A 15,982-nucleotide genomic window follows, 5' to 3' on the forward strand; every position below is an offset into this window, starting at 1 on the left:
GGAGAGCTTGCAGAGCACTGGGGAAAGGCAGGCAGAGAATTCCCTGCTAGCTCCTTCTCTGTGCCTGTTCACATTGCTTCGCAGAATCGCTTTTGTGCAGAAAACAGTAACACTTGTTCAGAACGAAAGAAAGCACAGAGCCCCAGATTCTATGTTGTCCTGGAGAGCTTGCAGAGCACTGGGGAAAGGCAGGCAGAGAATTCCTTGCTAGCACCTTCTCTGTGCCTGGGAAGCAGAAGTGTTCACATTGCTTCACAAGAATCGCTTTTGTGCAGAAAACAGTAACACTTGTTCAGAAGGAAAGAAAGCACAGAGCCCCAGATTTTATGTTGTCCTGGAGAGATTGCAGAGCACTGGGGAAAGGCAGGCAGAGAGTTCCCTGCTAGCACCTTCTCTGTGCCTGGGAAGCAGAAGTGTTCACATTGCTTCGCAAGAATCGCTTTTGTGCAGAAAAGAGTAACAGTTGTTCAGAACGAAAGAAAGCACAGAGCCCCAGATTCTATGTTGTCCTGGAGAGCTTGCAGAGCACTGGGGAAAGGCAGGCAGAGAATTCCCTGATAGCACCTTCTCTGTGCCTGGGAAGCAGAAGTGTTCACATTGCTTCGCAAGAATCGCTTTTGTGCAGAAAACAGTAACACTTGTTCAGAAGGAAAGAAAGCACAGAGCCCCAGATTTTATGTTGTCCTGGAGAGCTTGCAGAGCACTGGGGAAAGGCAGGCAGAGAATTCCCTGATAGCACCTTCTCTGTGCCTGTTCACATTGCTTCGCAGAATCGCTTTTGTGCAGAAAACAGTAACACTTGTTCAGAAGGAAAGAAAGCACAGAGCCCCAGATTCTATGTTGTCCTGGAGAGCTTGCAGAGCACTGGGGAAAGGCAGGCAGAGAATTCCTTGCTAGCACCTTCTCTGTGCCTGGGAAGCAGAAGTGTTCACATTGCTTCGCAAGAATCGCTTTTGTGCAGAAAACAGTAACACTTGTTCAGAACGAAAGAAAGCACAGAGCCCCAGATTCTATGTTGTCCTGGAGAGCTTGCAGAGCACTGGGGAAAGGCAGGCAGAGAATTCCCTGATAGCACCTTCTCTGTGCCTGTTCACATTGCTCCGCAAGAATCGCTTTTGTGCAGAAAACAGTAACACTTGTTCAGAACTAAAGAAAGCACAGAGCCCCAGATTCTATGTTGTCCTGGAGAGCTTGCAGAGCACTGGGGAAAGGCAGGCAGAGAATTCCCTGCTAGCACCTTCTCTGTGCCTGGGAAGCAGAAGTGTTCACATTGCTTCGCAAGAATCGCTTTTGTGCAGAAAACAGTAACAGTTGTTCAGAACGAAAGAAAGCACAGAGCCCCAGATTCTATGTTGTCCTGGAGAGCTTGCAGAGCACTGGGGAAAGGCAGGCAGAGAATTCCCTGCTAGCACCTTCTCTGTGCCTGGGAAGCAGAAGTGTTCACATTGCTTCGCAAGAATCGCTTTTGTGCAGAAAACAGTAACAGTTGTTCAGAACGAAAGAAATCACAGAGCCCCAGATTCTATGTTGTCCTGGAGAGCTTGCAGAGCACTGGGGAAAGGCAGGCAGAGAATTCCCTGATAGCACCTTCTCTGTGCCTGGGAAGCAGAAGTGTTCACATTGCTTCGCAAGAATCGCTTTTGTGCAGAAAACAGTAACAGTTGTTCAGAACGAAAGAAAGCACAGAGCCCCAGATTTTATGTTGTCCTGGAGAGCTTGCAGAGCACTGGGGAAAGGCAGGCAGAGAATTCCCTGCTAGCTCCTTCTCTGTGCCTGTTCACATTGCTTCGCAGAATCGCTTTTGTGCAGAAAACAGTAACACTTGTTCAGAACGAAAGAAAGCACAGAGCCCCAGATTCTATGTTGTCCTGGAGAGCTTGCAGAGCACTGGGGAAAGGCAGGCAGAGAATTCCTTGCTAGCACCTTCTCTGTGCCTGGGAAGCAGAAGTGTTCACATTGCTTCACAAGAATCGCTTTTGTGCAGAAAACAGTAACACTTGTTCAGAAGGAAAGAAAGCACAGAGCCCCAGATTTTATGTTGTCCTGGAGAGATTGCAGAGCACTGGGGAAAGGCAGGCAGAGAGTTCCCTGCTAGCACCTTCTCTGTGCCTGGGAAGCAGAAGTGTTCACATTGCTTCGCAAGAATCGCTTTTGTGCAGAAAAGAGTAACAGTTGTTCAGAACGAAAGAAAGCACAGAGCCCCAGATTCTATGTTGTCCTGGAGAGCTTGCAGAGCACTGGGGAAAGGCAGGCAGAGAATTCCCTGATAGCACCTTCTCTGTGCCTGGGAAGCAGAAGTGTTCACATTGCTTCGCAAGAATCGCTTTTGTGCAGAAAACAGTAACACTTGTTCAGAAGGAAAGAAAGCACAGAGCCCCAGATTTTATGTTGTCCTGGAGAGCTTGCAGAGCACTGGGGAAAGGCAGGCAGAGAATTCCCTGATAGCACCTTCTCTGTGCCTGTTCACATTGCTTCGCAGAATCGCTTTTGTGCAGAAAACAGTAACACTTGTTCAGAAGGAAAGAAAGCACAGAGCCCCAGATTCTATGTTGTCCTGGAGAGCTTGCAGAGCACTGGGGAAAGGCAGGCAGAGAATTCCTTGCTAGCACCTTCTCTGTGCCTGGGAAGCAGAAGTGTTCACATTGCTTCGCAGAATCGCTTTTGTGCAGAAAACACTAACACTTGTTCAGAACGAAAGAAAGCACAAAGCCACAGATTTTATGTTGTCCTGGAGAGCTTGCAGAGCACTGGGGAAAGGCAGGCAGAGAATTCCTTGCTAGCACCTTCTCTGTGCCTGGGAAGCAGAAGTGTTCACATTGCTTCGCAAGAATCGCTTTTGTGCAGAAAACAGTAACACTTGTTCAGAACTAAAGAAAGCACAGAGCCCCAGATTCTATGTTGTCCTGGAGAGCTTGCAGAGCACTGGGGAAAGGCAGGCAGAGAATTCCCTGCTAGCACCTTCTCTGTGCCTGGGAAGCAGAAGTGTTCTCATTGCTTCGCAGAATCGCTTTTGTGCAGAAAACAGTAACACTTGTTCAGAAGGAAAGAAAGCACAGAGCCCCAGATTCTATGTTGTCCTGGAGAGCTTGCAGAGCACTGGGGAAAGGCAGGCAGAGAATTCCCTGCTAGCACCTTCTCTGTGCCTGTTCACATTGCTTCGCAGAATCGCTTTTGTGCAGAAAACAGTAACACTTGTTCAGAAGGAAAGAAAGCACAGAGCCCCAGATTTTATGTTGTCCTGGAGAGCTTGCAGAGCACTGGGGAAAGGCAGGCAGAGAATTCCTTGCTAGCACCTTCTCTGTGCCTGGGAAGCAGAAGTGTTCACATTGCTTCGCAGAATCGCTTTTGTGCAGAAAACAGTAACACTTGTTCAGAAGGAAAGAAAGCACAGAGCCCCAGATTTTATGTTGTCCTGGAGAGCTTGCAGAGCACTGGGGAAACGCAGGCAGAGAATTCCCTGATAGCACCTTCTCTGTGCCTGTTCACATTGCTTCGCAAGAATCGCTTTTGTGCAGAAAACAGTAACACTTGTTCAGAACTAAAGAAAGCACAGAGCCCCAGATTCTATGTTGTCCTGGAGAGCTTGCAGAGCACTGGGGAAAGGCAGGCAGAGAATTCCCTGCTAGCACCTTCTCTGTGCCTGGGAAGCAGAAGTGTTCACATTGCTTCGCAAGTGTCGCTTTTGTGCAGAAAACAGTAACACTTGTTCAGAAGGAAAGAAAGCACAGAGCCCCAGATTTTATGTTGTCCTGGAGAGCTTGCAGAGCACTGGGGAAAGGCAGGCAGAGAATTCCCTGATAGCACCTTCTCTGTGCCTGTTCACATTGCTTCGCAGAATCGCTTTTGTGCAGAAAACAGTAACACTTGTTCAGAACGAAAGAAAGCACAGAGCCCCAGATTTTATGTTGTCCTGGAGAGCTTGCAGAGCACTGGGGAAAGGCAGGCAGAGAATTCCCTGATAGCACCTTCTCTGTGCCTGTTCACATTGCTTCGCAGAATCGCTTTTGTGCAGAAAACAGTAACACTTGTTCAGAAGGAAAGAAAGCACAGAGCCCCAGATTTTATGTTGTCCTGGAGAGCTTGCAGAGCACTGGGGAAAGGCAGGCAGAGAATTCCTTGCTAGCACCTTCTCTGTGCCTGGGAAGCAGAAGTGTTCACATTGCTTCGCAAGAATCGCTTTTGTGCAGAAAACAGTAACAGTTGTTGAGAACGAAAGAAAGCACAGAGCCCCAGATTCTATGTTGTCCTGGAGAGCTTGCAGAGCACTGGGGAAAGGCAGGCAGAGAATTCCCTGATAGCACCTTCTCTGTGCCTGTTCACATTGCTTCGCAGAATCGCTTTTGTGCAGAAAACACTAACACTTGTTCAGAACGAAAGAAAGCACAGAGCCCCAGATTCTATGTTGTCCTGGAGAGCTTGCAGAGCACTGGGGAAACGCAGGCAGAGAATTCCCTGCTAGCACCTTCTCTGTGCCTGGGAAGCAGAAGTGTTCACATTGCTTCGCAAGAATCGCTTTTGTGCAGAAAACAGTAACACTTGTTCAGAACTAAAGAAAGCACAGAGCCCCAGATTCTATGTTGTCCTGGAGAGCTTGCAGAGCACTGGGGAAAGGCAGGCAGAGAATTCCCTGATAGCACCTTCTCTGTGCCTGTTCACATTGCTTCGCAAGAATCGCTTTTGTGCAGAAAACAGTAACACTTGTTCAGAAGGAAAGAAAGCACAGAGCCCCAGATTCTATGTTGTCCTGGAGAGCTTGCAGAGCACTGGGGAAAGGCAGGCAGAGAATTCCCTGCTAGCACCTTCTCTGTGCCTGGGAAGCAGAAGTGTTCACATTGCTTCGCAAGAATCGCTTTTGTGCAGAAAACAGTAACAGTTGTTCAGAACGAAAGAAAGCACAGAGCCCCAGATTCTATGTTGTCCTGGAGAGCTTGCAGAGCACTGGGGAAAGGCAGGCAGAGAATTCCCTGATAGCACCTTCTCTGTGCCCGTTCACATTGCTTCGCAGAATCGCTTTTGTGCAGAAAACAGTAACACTTGTTCAGAACGAAAGAAAGCACAGAGCCCCAGATTCTATGTTGTCCTGGAGAGCTTGCAGAGCACTGGGGAAAGGCAGGCAGAGAATTCCTTGCTAGCACCTTCTCTGTGCCTGGGAAGCAGAAGTGTTCACATTGCTTCGCAGAATCGCTTTTGTGCAGAAAACACTAACACTTGTTCAGAACGAAAGAAAGCACAAAGCCACAGATTTTATGTTGTCCTGGAGAGCTTGCAGAGCACTGGGGAAAGGCAGGCAGAGAATTCCTTGCTAGCACCTTCTCTGTCCCTGGGAAGCAGAAGTGTTCACATTGATTCGCAAGAATCGCTTTTGTGCAGAAAACAGTAACACTTGTTCAGAAGGAAAGAAAGCACAGAGCCCCAGATTTTATGTTGCCCTGGAGAGCTTGCAGAGCACTGGGGAAAGGCAGGCAGAGAATTCCCTGCTAGCACCTTCTCTGTGCCTGGGAAGCAGAAGTGTTCACATTGCTTCGCAGAATCGCTTTTGTGCAGAAAACAGTAACACTTGTTCAGAAGGAAAGAAAGCACAGAGCCCCAGATTCTATGTTGTCCTGGAGAGCTTGCAGAGCACTGGGGAAAGGCAGGCAGAGAATTCCCTGATAGCACCTTCTCTGTGCCTGTTCACATTGCTCCGCAAGAATCGCTTTTGTGCAGAAAACAGTAACACTTGTTCAGAACTAAAGAAAGCACAGAGCCCCAGATTCTATGTTGTCCTGGAGAGCTTGCAGAGCACTGGGGAAAGGCAGGCAGAGAATTCCCTGCTAGCACCTTCTCTGTGCCTGGGAAGCAGAAGTGTTCACATTGCTTCGCAAGAATCGCTTTTTTGCAGAAAACAGTAACAGTTGTTCAGAACGAAAGAAATCACAGAGCCCCAGATTCTATGTTGTCCTGGAGAGCTTGCAGAGCACTGGGGAAAGGCAGGCAGAGAATTCCCTGATAGCACCTTCTCTGTGCCTGGGAAGCAGAAGTGTTCACATTGCTTCGCAAGAATCGCTTTTGTGCAGAAAACAGTAACAGTTGTTCAGAACGAAAGAAAGCACAGAGCCCCAGATTTTATGTTGTCCTGGAGAGCTTGCAGAGCACTGGGGAAAGGCAGGCAGAGAATTCCCTGCTAGCTCCTTCTCTGTGCCTGTTCACATTGCTTCGCAGAATCGCTTTTGTGCAGAAAACACTAACACTTGTTCAGAACGAAAGAAAGCACAGAGCCCCAGATTCTATGTTGTCCTGGAGAGCTTGCAGAGCACTGGGGAAAGGCAGGCAGAGAATTCCCTGCTAGCACCTTCTCTGTGCCTGGGAAGCAGAAGTGTTCACATTGCTTCGCAAGAATCGCTTTTGTGCAGAAAACAGTAACACTTGTTCAGAAGGAAAGAAAGCACAGAGCCCCAGATTTTATGTTGTCCTGGAGAGATTGCAGAGCACTGGGGAAAGGCAGGCAGAGAGTTCCCTGCTAGCACCTTCTCTGTGCCTGGGAAGCAGAAGTGTTCACATTGCTTCGCAAGAATCGCTTTTGTGCAGAAAACAGTAACAGTTGTTCAGAACGAAAGAAAGCACAGAGCCCCAGATTCTATGTTGTCCTGGAGAGCTTGCAGAGCACTGGGGAAAGGCAGGCAGAGAATTCCCTGATAGCACCTTCTCTGTGCCTGGGAAGCAGAAGTGTTCACATTGCTTCGCAAGAATCGCTTTTGTGCAGAAAACAGTAACACTTGTTCAGAAGGAAAGAAAGCACAGAGCCCCAGATTTTATGTTGTCCTGGAGAGCTTGCAGAGCACTGGGGAAAGGCAGGCAGAGAATTCCCTGCTAGCACCTTCTCTGTGCCTGTTCACATTGCTTCGCAGAATCGCTTTTGTGCAGAAAACAGTAACACTTGTTCAGAAGGAAAGAAAGCACAGAGCCCCAGATTCTATGTTGTCCTGGAGAGCTTGCAGAGCACTGGGGAAAGGCAGGCAGAGAATTCCTTGCTAGCACCTTCTCTGTGCCTGGGAAGCAGAAGTGTTCACATTGCTTCGCAAGAATCGCTTTTGTGCAGAAAACAGTAACACTTGTTCAGAAGGAAAGAAAGCACAGAGCCCCAGATTTTATGTTGTCCTGGAGAGCTTGCAGAGCACTGGGGAAAGGCAGGCAGAGAATTCCCTGCTAGCACCTTCTCTGTGCCTGGGAAGCAGAAGTGTTCACATTGCTTCGCAGAATCGCTTTTGTGCAGAAAACAGTAACACTTGTTCAGAAGGAAAGAAAGCACAGAGCCCCAGATTCTATGTTGTCCTGGAGAGATTGCAGAGCACTGGGGAAAGGCAGGCAGAGAATTCCCTGATAGCACCTTCTCTGTGCCTGTTCACATTGCTTCGCAGAATCGCTTTTGTGCAGAAAACAGTAACACTTGTTCAGAAGGAAAGAAAGCACAGAGCCCCAGATTTTATGTTGTCCTGGAGAGCTTGCAGAGCACTGGGGAAAGGCAGGCAGAGAATTCCTTGCTAGCACCTTCTCTGTGCCTGGGAAGCAGAAGTGTTCACATTGCTTCGCAGAATCGCTTTTGTGCAGAAAACAGTAACACTTGTTCAGAAGGAAAGAAAGCACAGAGCCCCAGATTTTATGTTGTCCTGGAGAGCTTGCAGAGCACTGGGGAAAGGCAGGCAGAGAATTCCCTGATAGCACCTTCTCTGTGCCTGTTCACATTGCTTCGCAAGAATCGCTTTTGTGCAGAAAACAGTAACACTTGTTCAGAAGGAAAGAAAGCACAGAGCCCCAGATTCTATGTTGTCCTGGAGAGCTTGCAGAGCACTGGGGAAAGGCAGGCAGAGAATTCCTTGCTAGCACCTTCTCTGTGCCTGGGAAGCAGAAGTGTTCACATTGCTTCGCAAGAATCGCTTTTGTGCAGAAAACAGTAACACTTGTTCAGAAGGAAAGAAAGCACAGAGCCCCAGATTCTATGTTGTCCTGGAGAGCTTGCAGAGCACTGGGGAAAGGCAGGCAGAGAATTCCCTGCTAGCACCTTCTCTGTGCCTGGGAAGCAGAAGTGTTCTCATTGCTTCGCAGAATCGCTTTTGTGCAGAAAACAGTAACACTTGTTCAGAAGGAAAGAAAGCACAGAGCCCCAGATTCTATGTTGTCCTGGAGAGATTGCAGAGCACTGGGGAAAGGCAGGCAGAGAATTCCCTGATAGCACCTTCTCTGTGCCTGTTCACATTGCTTCGCAGAATCGCTTTTGTGCAGAAAACAGTAACACTTGTTCAGAAGGAAAGAAAGCACAGAGCCCCAGATTTTATGTTGTCCTGGAGAGCTTGCAGAGCACTGGGGAAAGGCAGGCAGAGAATTCCTTGCTAGCACCTTCTCTGTGCCTGGGAAGCAGAAGTGTTCACATTGCTTCGCAGAATCGCTTTTGTGCAGAAAACAGTAACACTTGTTCAGAACGAAAGAAAGCACAGAGCCCCAGATTTTATGTTGTCCTGGAGAGCTTGCAGAGCACTGGGGAAACGCAGGCAGAGAATTCCCTGATAGCACCTTCTCTGTGCCTGTTCACATTGCTTCGCAAGAATCGCTTTTGTGCAGAAAACAGTAACACTTGTTCAGAACTAAAGAAAGCACAGAGCCCCAGATTCTATGTTGTCCTGGAGAGCTTGCAGAGCACTGGGGAAAGGCAGGCAGAGAATTCCCTGCTAGCACCTTCTCTGTGCCTGGGAAGCAGAAGTGTTCACATTGCTTCGCAAGTGTCGCTTTTGTGCAGAAAACAGTAACACTTGTTCAGAAGGAAAGAAAGCACAGAGCCCCAGATTTTATGTTGTCCTGGAGAGCTTGCAGAGCACTGGGGAAAGGCAGGCAGAGAATTCCCTGATAGCACCTTCTCTGTGCCTGTTCACATTGCTTCGCAGAATCGCTTTTGTGCAGAAAACAGTAACACTTGTTCAGAAGGAAAGAAAGCACAGAGCCCCAGATTTTATGTTGTCCTGGAGAGCTTGCAGAGCACTGGGGAAAGGCAGGCAGAGAATTCCCTGATAGCACCTTCTCTGTGCCTGTTCACATTGCTTCGCAGAATCGCTTTTGTGCAGAAAACAGTAACACTTGTTCAGAAGGAAAGAAAGCACAGAGCCCCAGATTTTATGTTGTCCTGGAGAGCTTGCAGAGCACTGGGGAAAGGCAGGCATAGAATTCCTTGCTAGCACCTTCTCTGTGCCTGGGAAGCAGAAGTGTTCACATTGCTTCGCAAGAATCGCTTTTGTGCAGAAAACAGTAACAGTTGTTGAGAACGAAAGAAAGCACAGAGCCCCAGATTCTATGTTGTCCTGGAGAGCTTGCAGAGCACTGGGGAAAGGCAGGCAGAGAATTCCCTGATAGCACCTTCTCTGTGCCTGTTCACATTGCTTCGCAGAATCGCTTTTGTGCAGAAAACAGTAACACTTGTTCAGAACGAAAGAAAGCACAGAGCCCCAGATTCTATGTTGTCCTGGAGAGCTTGCAGAGCACTGGGGAAAGGCAGGCAGAGAATTCCCTGCTAGCACCTTCTCTGTGCCTGGGAAGCAGAAGTGTTCACATTGCTTCGCAAGAATCGCTTTTGTGCAGAAAACAGTAACACTTGTTCAGAAGGAAAGAAAGCACAGAGCCCCAGATTTTATGTTGTCCTGGAGAGCTTGCAGAGCACTGGGGAAAGGCAGGCAGAGAATTCCCTGATAGCACCTTCTCTGTGCCTGTTCACATTGCTTCGCAGAATCGCTTTTGTGCAGAAAACAGTAACACTTGTTCAGAAGGAAAGAAAGCACAGAGCCCCAGATTTTATGTTGTCCTGGAGAGCTTGCAGAGCACTGGGGAAAGGCAGGCAGAGAATTCCTTGCTAGCACCTTCTCTGTGCCTGGGAAGCAGAAGTGTTCACATTGCTTCGCAAGAATCGCTTTTGTGCAGAAAACAGTAACAGTTGTTGAGAACGAAAGAAAGCACAGAGCCCCAGATTCTATGTTGTCCTGGAGAGCTTGCAGAGCACTGGGGAAAGGCAGGCAGAGAATTCCCTGATAGCACCTTCTCTGTGCCTGTTCACATTGCTTCGCAGAATCGCTTTTGTGCAGAAAACAGTAACACTTGTTCAGAACGAAAGAAAGCAGAGAGCCCCAGATTCTATGTTGTCCTGGAGAGCTTGCAGAGCACTGGGGAAAGGCAGGCAGAGAATTCCCTGCTAGCACCTTCTCTGTGCCTGGGAAGCAGAAGTGTTCACATTGCTTCGCAAGAATCGCTTTTGTGCAGAAAACAGTAACACTTGTTCAGAAGGAAAGAAAGCACAGAGCCCCAGATTTTATGTTGTCCTGGAGAGCTTGCAGAGCACTGGGGAAAGGCAGGCAGAGAATTCCCTGATAGCACCTTCTCTGTGCCTGTTCACATTGCTTCGCAAGTGTCGCTTTTGTGCAGAAAACAGTAACACTTGTTCAGAAGGAAAGAAAGCACAGAGCCCCAGATTTTATGTTGTCCTGGAGAGCTTGCAGAGCACTGGGGAAAGGCAGGCAGAGAATTCCCTGATAGCACCTTCTCTGTGCCTGTTCACATTGCTTCGCAGAATCGCTTTTGTGCAGAAAACAGTAACACTTGTTCAGAAGGAAAGAAAGCACAGAGCCCCAGATTTTATGTTGTCCTGGAGAGCTTGCAGAGCACTGGGGAAAGGCAGGCAGAGAATTCCCTGATAGCACCTTCTCTGTGCCTGTTCACATTGCTTCGCAGAATCGCTTTTGTGCAGAAAACAGTAACACTTGTTCAGAAGGAAAGAAAGCACAGAGCCCCAGATTTTATGTTGTCCTGGAGAGCTTGCAGAGCACTGGGGAAAGGCAGGCAGAGAATTCCTTGCTAGCACCTTCTCTGTGCCTGGGAAGCAGAAGTGTTCACATTGCTTCGCAAGAATCGCTTTTGTGCAGAAAACAGTAACAGTTGTTGAGAACGAAAGAAAGCACAGAGCCCCAGATTCTATGTTGTCCTGGAGAGCTTGCAGAGCACTGGGGAAAGGCAGGCAGAGAATTCCCTGCTAGCACCTTCTCTGTGCCTGGGAAGCAGAAGTGTTCACATTGCTTCGCAAGAATCGCTTTTGTGCAGAAAACAGTAACACTTGTTCAGAAGGAAAGAAAGCACAGAGCCCCAGATTTTATGTTGTCCTGGAGAGCTTGCAGAGCACTGGGGAAAGGCAGGCAGAGAATTCCCTGATAGCACCTTCTCTGTGCCTGTTCACATTGCTTCGCAGAATCGCTTTTGTGCAGAAAACAGTAACACTTGTTCAGAAGGAAAGAAAGCACAGAGCCCCAGATTCTATGTTGTCCTGGAGAGCTTGCAGAGCACTGGGGAAAGGCAGGCAGAGAATTCCTTGCTAGCACCTTCTCTGTGCCTGGGAAGCAGAAGTGTTCACATTGCTTCGCAAGAATCGCTTTTGTGCAGAAAACAGTAACACTTGTTCAGAACTAAAGAAAGCACAGAGCCCCAGATTCTATGTTGTCCTGGAGAGCTTGCAGAGCACTGGGGAAAGGCAGGCAGAGAATTCCCTGATAGCACCTTCTCTGTGCCTGTTCACATTGCTTCGCAAGAATCGCTTTTGTGCAGAAAACAGTAACACTTGTTCAGAAGGAAAGAAAGCACAGAGCCCCAGATTCTATGTTGTCCTGGAGAGCTTGCAGAGCACTGGGGAAAGGCAGGCAGAGAATTCCCTGATAGCACCTTCTCTGTGCCTGTTCACATTGCTTCGCAGAATCGCTTTTGTGCAGAAAACAGTAACACTTGTTCAGAACGAAAGAAAGCACAGAGCCCCAGATTCTATGTTGTCCTGGAGAGCTTGCAGAGCACTGGGGAAACGCAGGCAGAGAATTCCCTGCTAGCACCTTCTCTGTGCCTGGGAAGCAGAAGTGTTCACATTGCTTCGCAAGAATCGCTTTTGTGCAGAAAACAGTAACAGTTGTTCAGAACGAAAGAAAGCACAGAGCCCCAGATTCTATGTTGTCCTGGAGAGCTTGCAGAGCACTGGGGAAAGGCAGGCAGAGAATTCCCTGATAGCACCTTCTCTGTGCCCGTTCACATTGCTTCGCAGAATCGCTTTTGTGCAGAAAACAGTAACACTTGTTCAGAACGAAAGAAAGCACAGAGCCCCAGATTCTATGTTGTCCTGGAGAGCTTGCAGAGCACTGGGGAAAGGCAGGCAGAGAATTCCTTGCTAGCACCTTCTCTGTGCCTGGGAAGCAGAAGTGTTCACATTGCTTCGCAGAATCGCTTTTGTGCAGAAAACACTAACACTTGTTCAGAACGAAAGAAAGCACAAAGCCACAGATTTTATGTTGTCCTGGAGAGCTTGCAGAGCACTGGGGAAAGGCAGGCAGAGAATTCCTTGCTAGCACCTTCTCTGTCCCTGGGAAGCAGAAGTGTTCACATTGATTCGCAAGAATCGCTTTTGTGCAGAAAACAGTAACACTTGTTCAGAAGGAAAGAAAGCACAGAGCCCCAGATTTTATGTTGCCCTGGAGAGCTTGCAGAGCACTGGGGAAAGGCAGGCAGAGAATTCCCTGCTAGCACCTTCTCTGTGCCTGGGAAGCAGAAGTGTTCACATTGCTTCGCAGAATCGCTTTTGTGCAGAAAACAGTAACACTTGTTCAGAACGAAAGAAAGCACAGAGCCCCAGATTCTATGTTGTCCTGGAGAGCTTGCAGAGCACTGGGGAAAGGCAGGCAGAGAATTCCCTGATAGCACCTTCTCTGTGCCTGTTCACATTGCTCCGCAAGAATCGCTTTTGTGCAGAAAACAGTAACACTTGTTCAGAACTAAAGAAAGCACAGAGCCCCAGATTCTATGTTGTCCTGGAGAGCTTGCAGAGCACTGGGGAAAGGCAGGCAGAGAATTCCCTGATAGCACCTTCTCTGTGCCTGGGAAGGAGAAGTGTTCACATTGCTTCGCAAGAATCGCTTTTTTGCAGAAAACAGTAACAGTTGTTCAGAACGAAAGAAATCACAGAGCCCCAGATTCTATGTTGTCCTGGAGAGCTTGCAGAGCACTGGGGAAAGGCAGGCAGAGAATTCCCTGATAGCACCTTCTCTGTGCCTGGGAAGCAGAAGTGTTCACATTGCTTCGCAAGAATCGCTTTTGTGCAGAAAACAGTAACAGTTGTTCAGAACGAAAGAAAGCACAGAGCCCCAGATTTTATGTTGTCCTGGAGAGCTTGCAGAGCACTGGGGAAAGGCAGGCAGAGAATTCCCTGCTAGCTCCTTCTCTGTGCCTGTTCACATTGCTTCGCAGAATCGCTTTTGTGCAGAAAACAGTAACACTTGTTCAGAAGGAAAGAAAGCACAGAGCCCCAGATTTTATGTTGCCCTGGAGAGCTTGCAGAGCACTGGGGAAAGGCAGGCAGAGAATTCCCTGCTAGCACCTTCTCTGTGCCTGGGAAGCAGAAGTGTTCACATTGCTTCGCAGAATCGCTTTTGTGCAGAAAACAGTAACACTTGTTCAGAACGAAAGAAAGCACAGAGCCCCAGATTCTATGTTGTCCTGGAGAGCTTGCAGAGCACTGGGGAAAGGCAGGCAGAGAATTCCCTGATAGCACCTTCTCTGTGCCTGTTCACATTGCTCCGCAAGAATCGCTTTTGTGCAGAAAACAGTAACACTTGTTCAGAACTAAAGAAAGCACAGAGCCCCAGATTCTATGTTGTCCTGGAGAGCTTGCAGAGCACTGGGGAAAGGCAGGCAGAGAATTCCCTGATAGCACCTTCTCTGTGCCTGGGAAGCAGAAGTGTTCACATTGCTTCGCAAGAATCGCTTTTTTGCAGAAAACAGTAACAGTTGTTCAGAACGAAAGAAATCACAGAGCCCCAGATTCTATGTTGTCCTGGAGAGCTTGCAGAGCACTGGGGAAAGGCAGGCAGAGAATTCCCTGATAGCACCTTCTCTGTGCCTGGGAAGCAGAAGTGTTCACATTGCTTCGCAAGAATCGCTTTTGTGCAGAAAACAGTAACAGTTGTTCAGAACGAAAGAAAGCACAGAGCCCCAGATTTTATGTTGTCCTGGAGAGCTTGCAGAGCACTGGGGAAAGGCAGGCAGAGAATTCCCTGCTAGCTCCTTCTCTGTGCCTGTTCACATTGCTTCGCAGAATCGCTTTTGTGCAGAAAACACTAACACTTGTTCAGAACGAAAGAAAGCACAGAGCCCCAGATTCTATGTTGTCCTGGAGAGCTTGCAGAGCACTGGGGAAAGGCAGGCAGAGAATTCCTTGCTAGCACCTTCTCTGTGCCTGGGAAGCAGAAGTGTTCACATTGCTTCGCAAGAATCGCTTTTGTGCAGAAAACAGTAACACTTGTTCAGAAGGAAAGAAAGCACAGAGCCCCAGATTTTATGTTGTCCTGGAGAGATTGCAGAGCACTGGGGAAAGGCAGGCAGAGAATTCCCTGATAGCACCTTCTCTGTGCCTGGGAAGCAGAAGTGTTCACATTGCTTCGCAAGAATCGCTTTTGTGCAGAAAACAGTAACACTTGTTCAGAACGAAAGAAAGCACAGAGCCCCAGATTTTATGTTGTCCTGGAGAGCTTGCAGAGCACTGGGGAAAGGCAGGCAGAGAATTCCCTGCTAGCACCTTCTCTGTGCCTGTTCACATTGCTTCGCAGAATCGCTTTTGTGCAGAAAACAGTAACACTTGTTCAGAAGGAAAGAAAGCACAGAGCCCCAGATTCTATGTTGTCCTGGAGAGCTTGCAGAGCACTGGGGAAAGGCAGGCAGAGAATTCCTTGCTAGCACCTTCTCTGTGCCTGGGAAGCAGAAGTGTTCACATTGCTTCGCAGAATCGCTTTTGTGCAGAAAACACTAACACTTGTTCAGAACGAAAGAAAGCACAAAGCCACAGATTTTATGTTGTCCTGGAGAGCTTGCAGAGCACTGGGGAAAGGCAGGCAGAGAATTCCTTGCTAGCACCTTCTCTGTGCCTGGGAAGCAGAAGTGTTCACATTGCTTCGCAAGAATCGCTTTTGTGCAGAAAACAGTAACACTTGTTCAGAAGGAAAGAAAGCACAGAGCCCCAGATTTTATGTTGTCCTGGAGAGCTTGCAGAGCACTGGGGAAAGGCAGGCAGAGAATTCCCTGATAGCACCTTCTCTGTGCCTGTTCACATAGCTTCGCAGAATCGCTTTTGTGCAGAAAACAGTAACACTTGTTCAGAAGGAAAGAAAGCACAGAGCCCCAGATTTTATGTTGTCCTGGAGAGCTTGCAGAGCACTGGGGAAAGGCAGGCAGAGAATTCCTTGCTAGCACCTTCTCTGTGCCTGGGAAGCAGAAGTGTTCACATTGCTTCGCAGAATCGCTTTTGTGCAGAAAACAGTAACACTTGTTCAGAACGAAAGAAAGCACAGAGCCCCAGATTTTATGTTGTCCTGGAGAGCTTGCATTGCACTGGGGAAACGCAGGCAGAGAATTCCCTGATAGCACCTTCTCTGTGCCTGTTCACATTGCTTCGCAAGAATCGCTTTTGTGCAGAAAACAGTAACACTTGTTCAGAACTAAAGAAAGCACAGAGCCCCAGATTTTATGTTGTCCTGGAGAGCTTGCAGAGCACTGGGGAAAGGCAGGCAGAGAATTCCCTGCTAGCACCTTCTCTGTGCCTGGGAAGCAGAAGTGTTCACATTGCTTCGCAAGTGTCGCTTTTGTGCAGAAAACAGTAACACTTGTTCAGAAGGAAAGAAAGCACAGAGCCCCAGATTTTATGTTGTCCTGGAGAGCTTGCAGAGCACTGGGGAAAGGCAGGCAGAGAATTCCCTGATAGCACCTTCTCTGTGCCTGTTCACATTGCTTCGCAGAATCGCTTTTGTGCAGAAAACAGTAACACTTGTTCAGAAGGAAAGAAAGCACAGAGCCCCAGATTTTATGTTGTCCTGGAGAGCTTGCAGAGCACTGGGGAAAGGCAGGCAGAGAATTCCTTGCTAGCACCTTCTCTGTGCCTGGGAAGCAGAAGTGT

Source organism: Strix aluco, chromosome 19 (assembly GCF_031877795.1).
Source record: "Strix aluco isolate bStrAlu1 chromosome 19, bStrAlu1.hap1, whole genome shotgun sequence".
NCBI classification, from domain to species: Eukaryota; Metazoa; Chordata; class Aves; order Strigiformes; family Strigidae; genus Strix; species Strix aluco.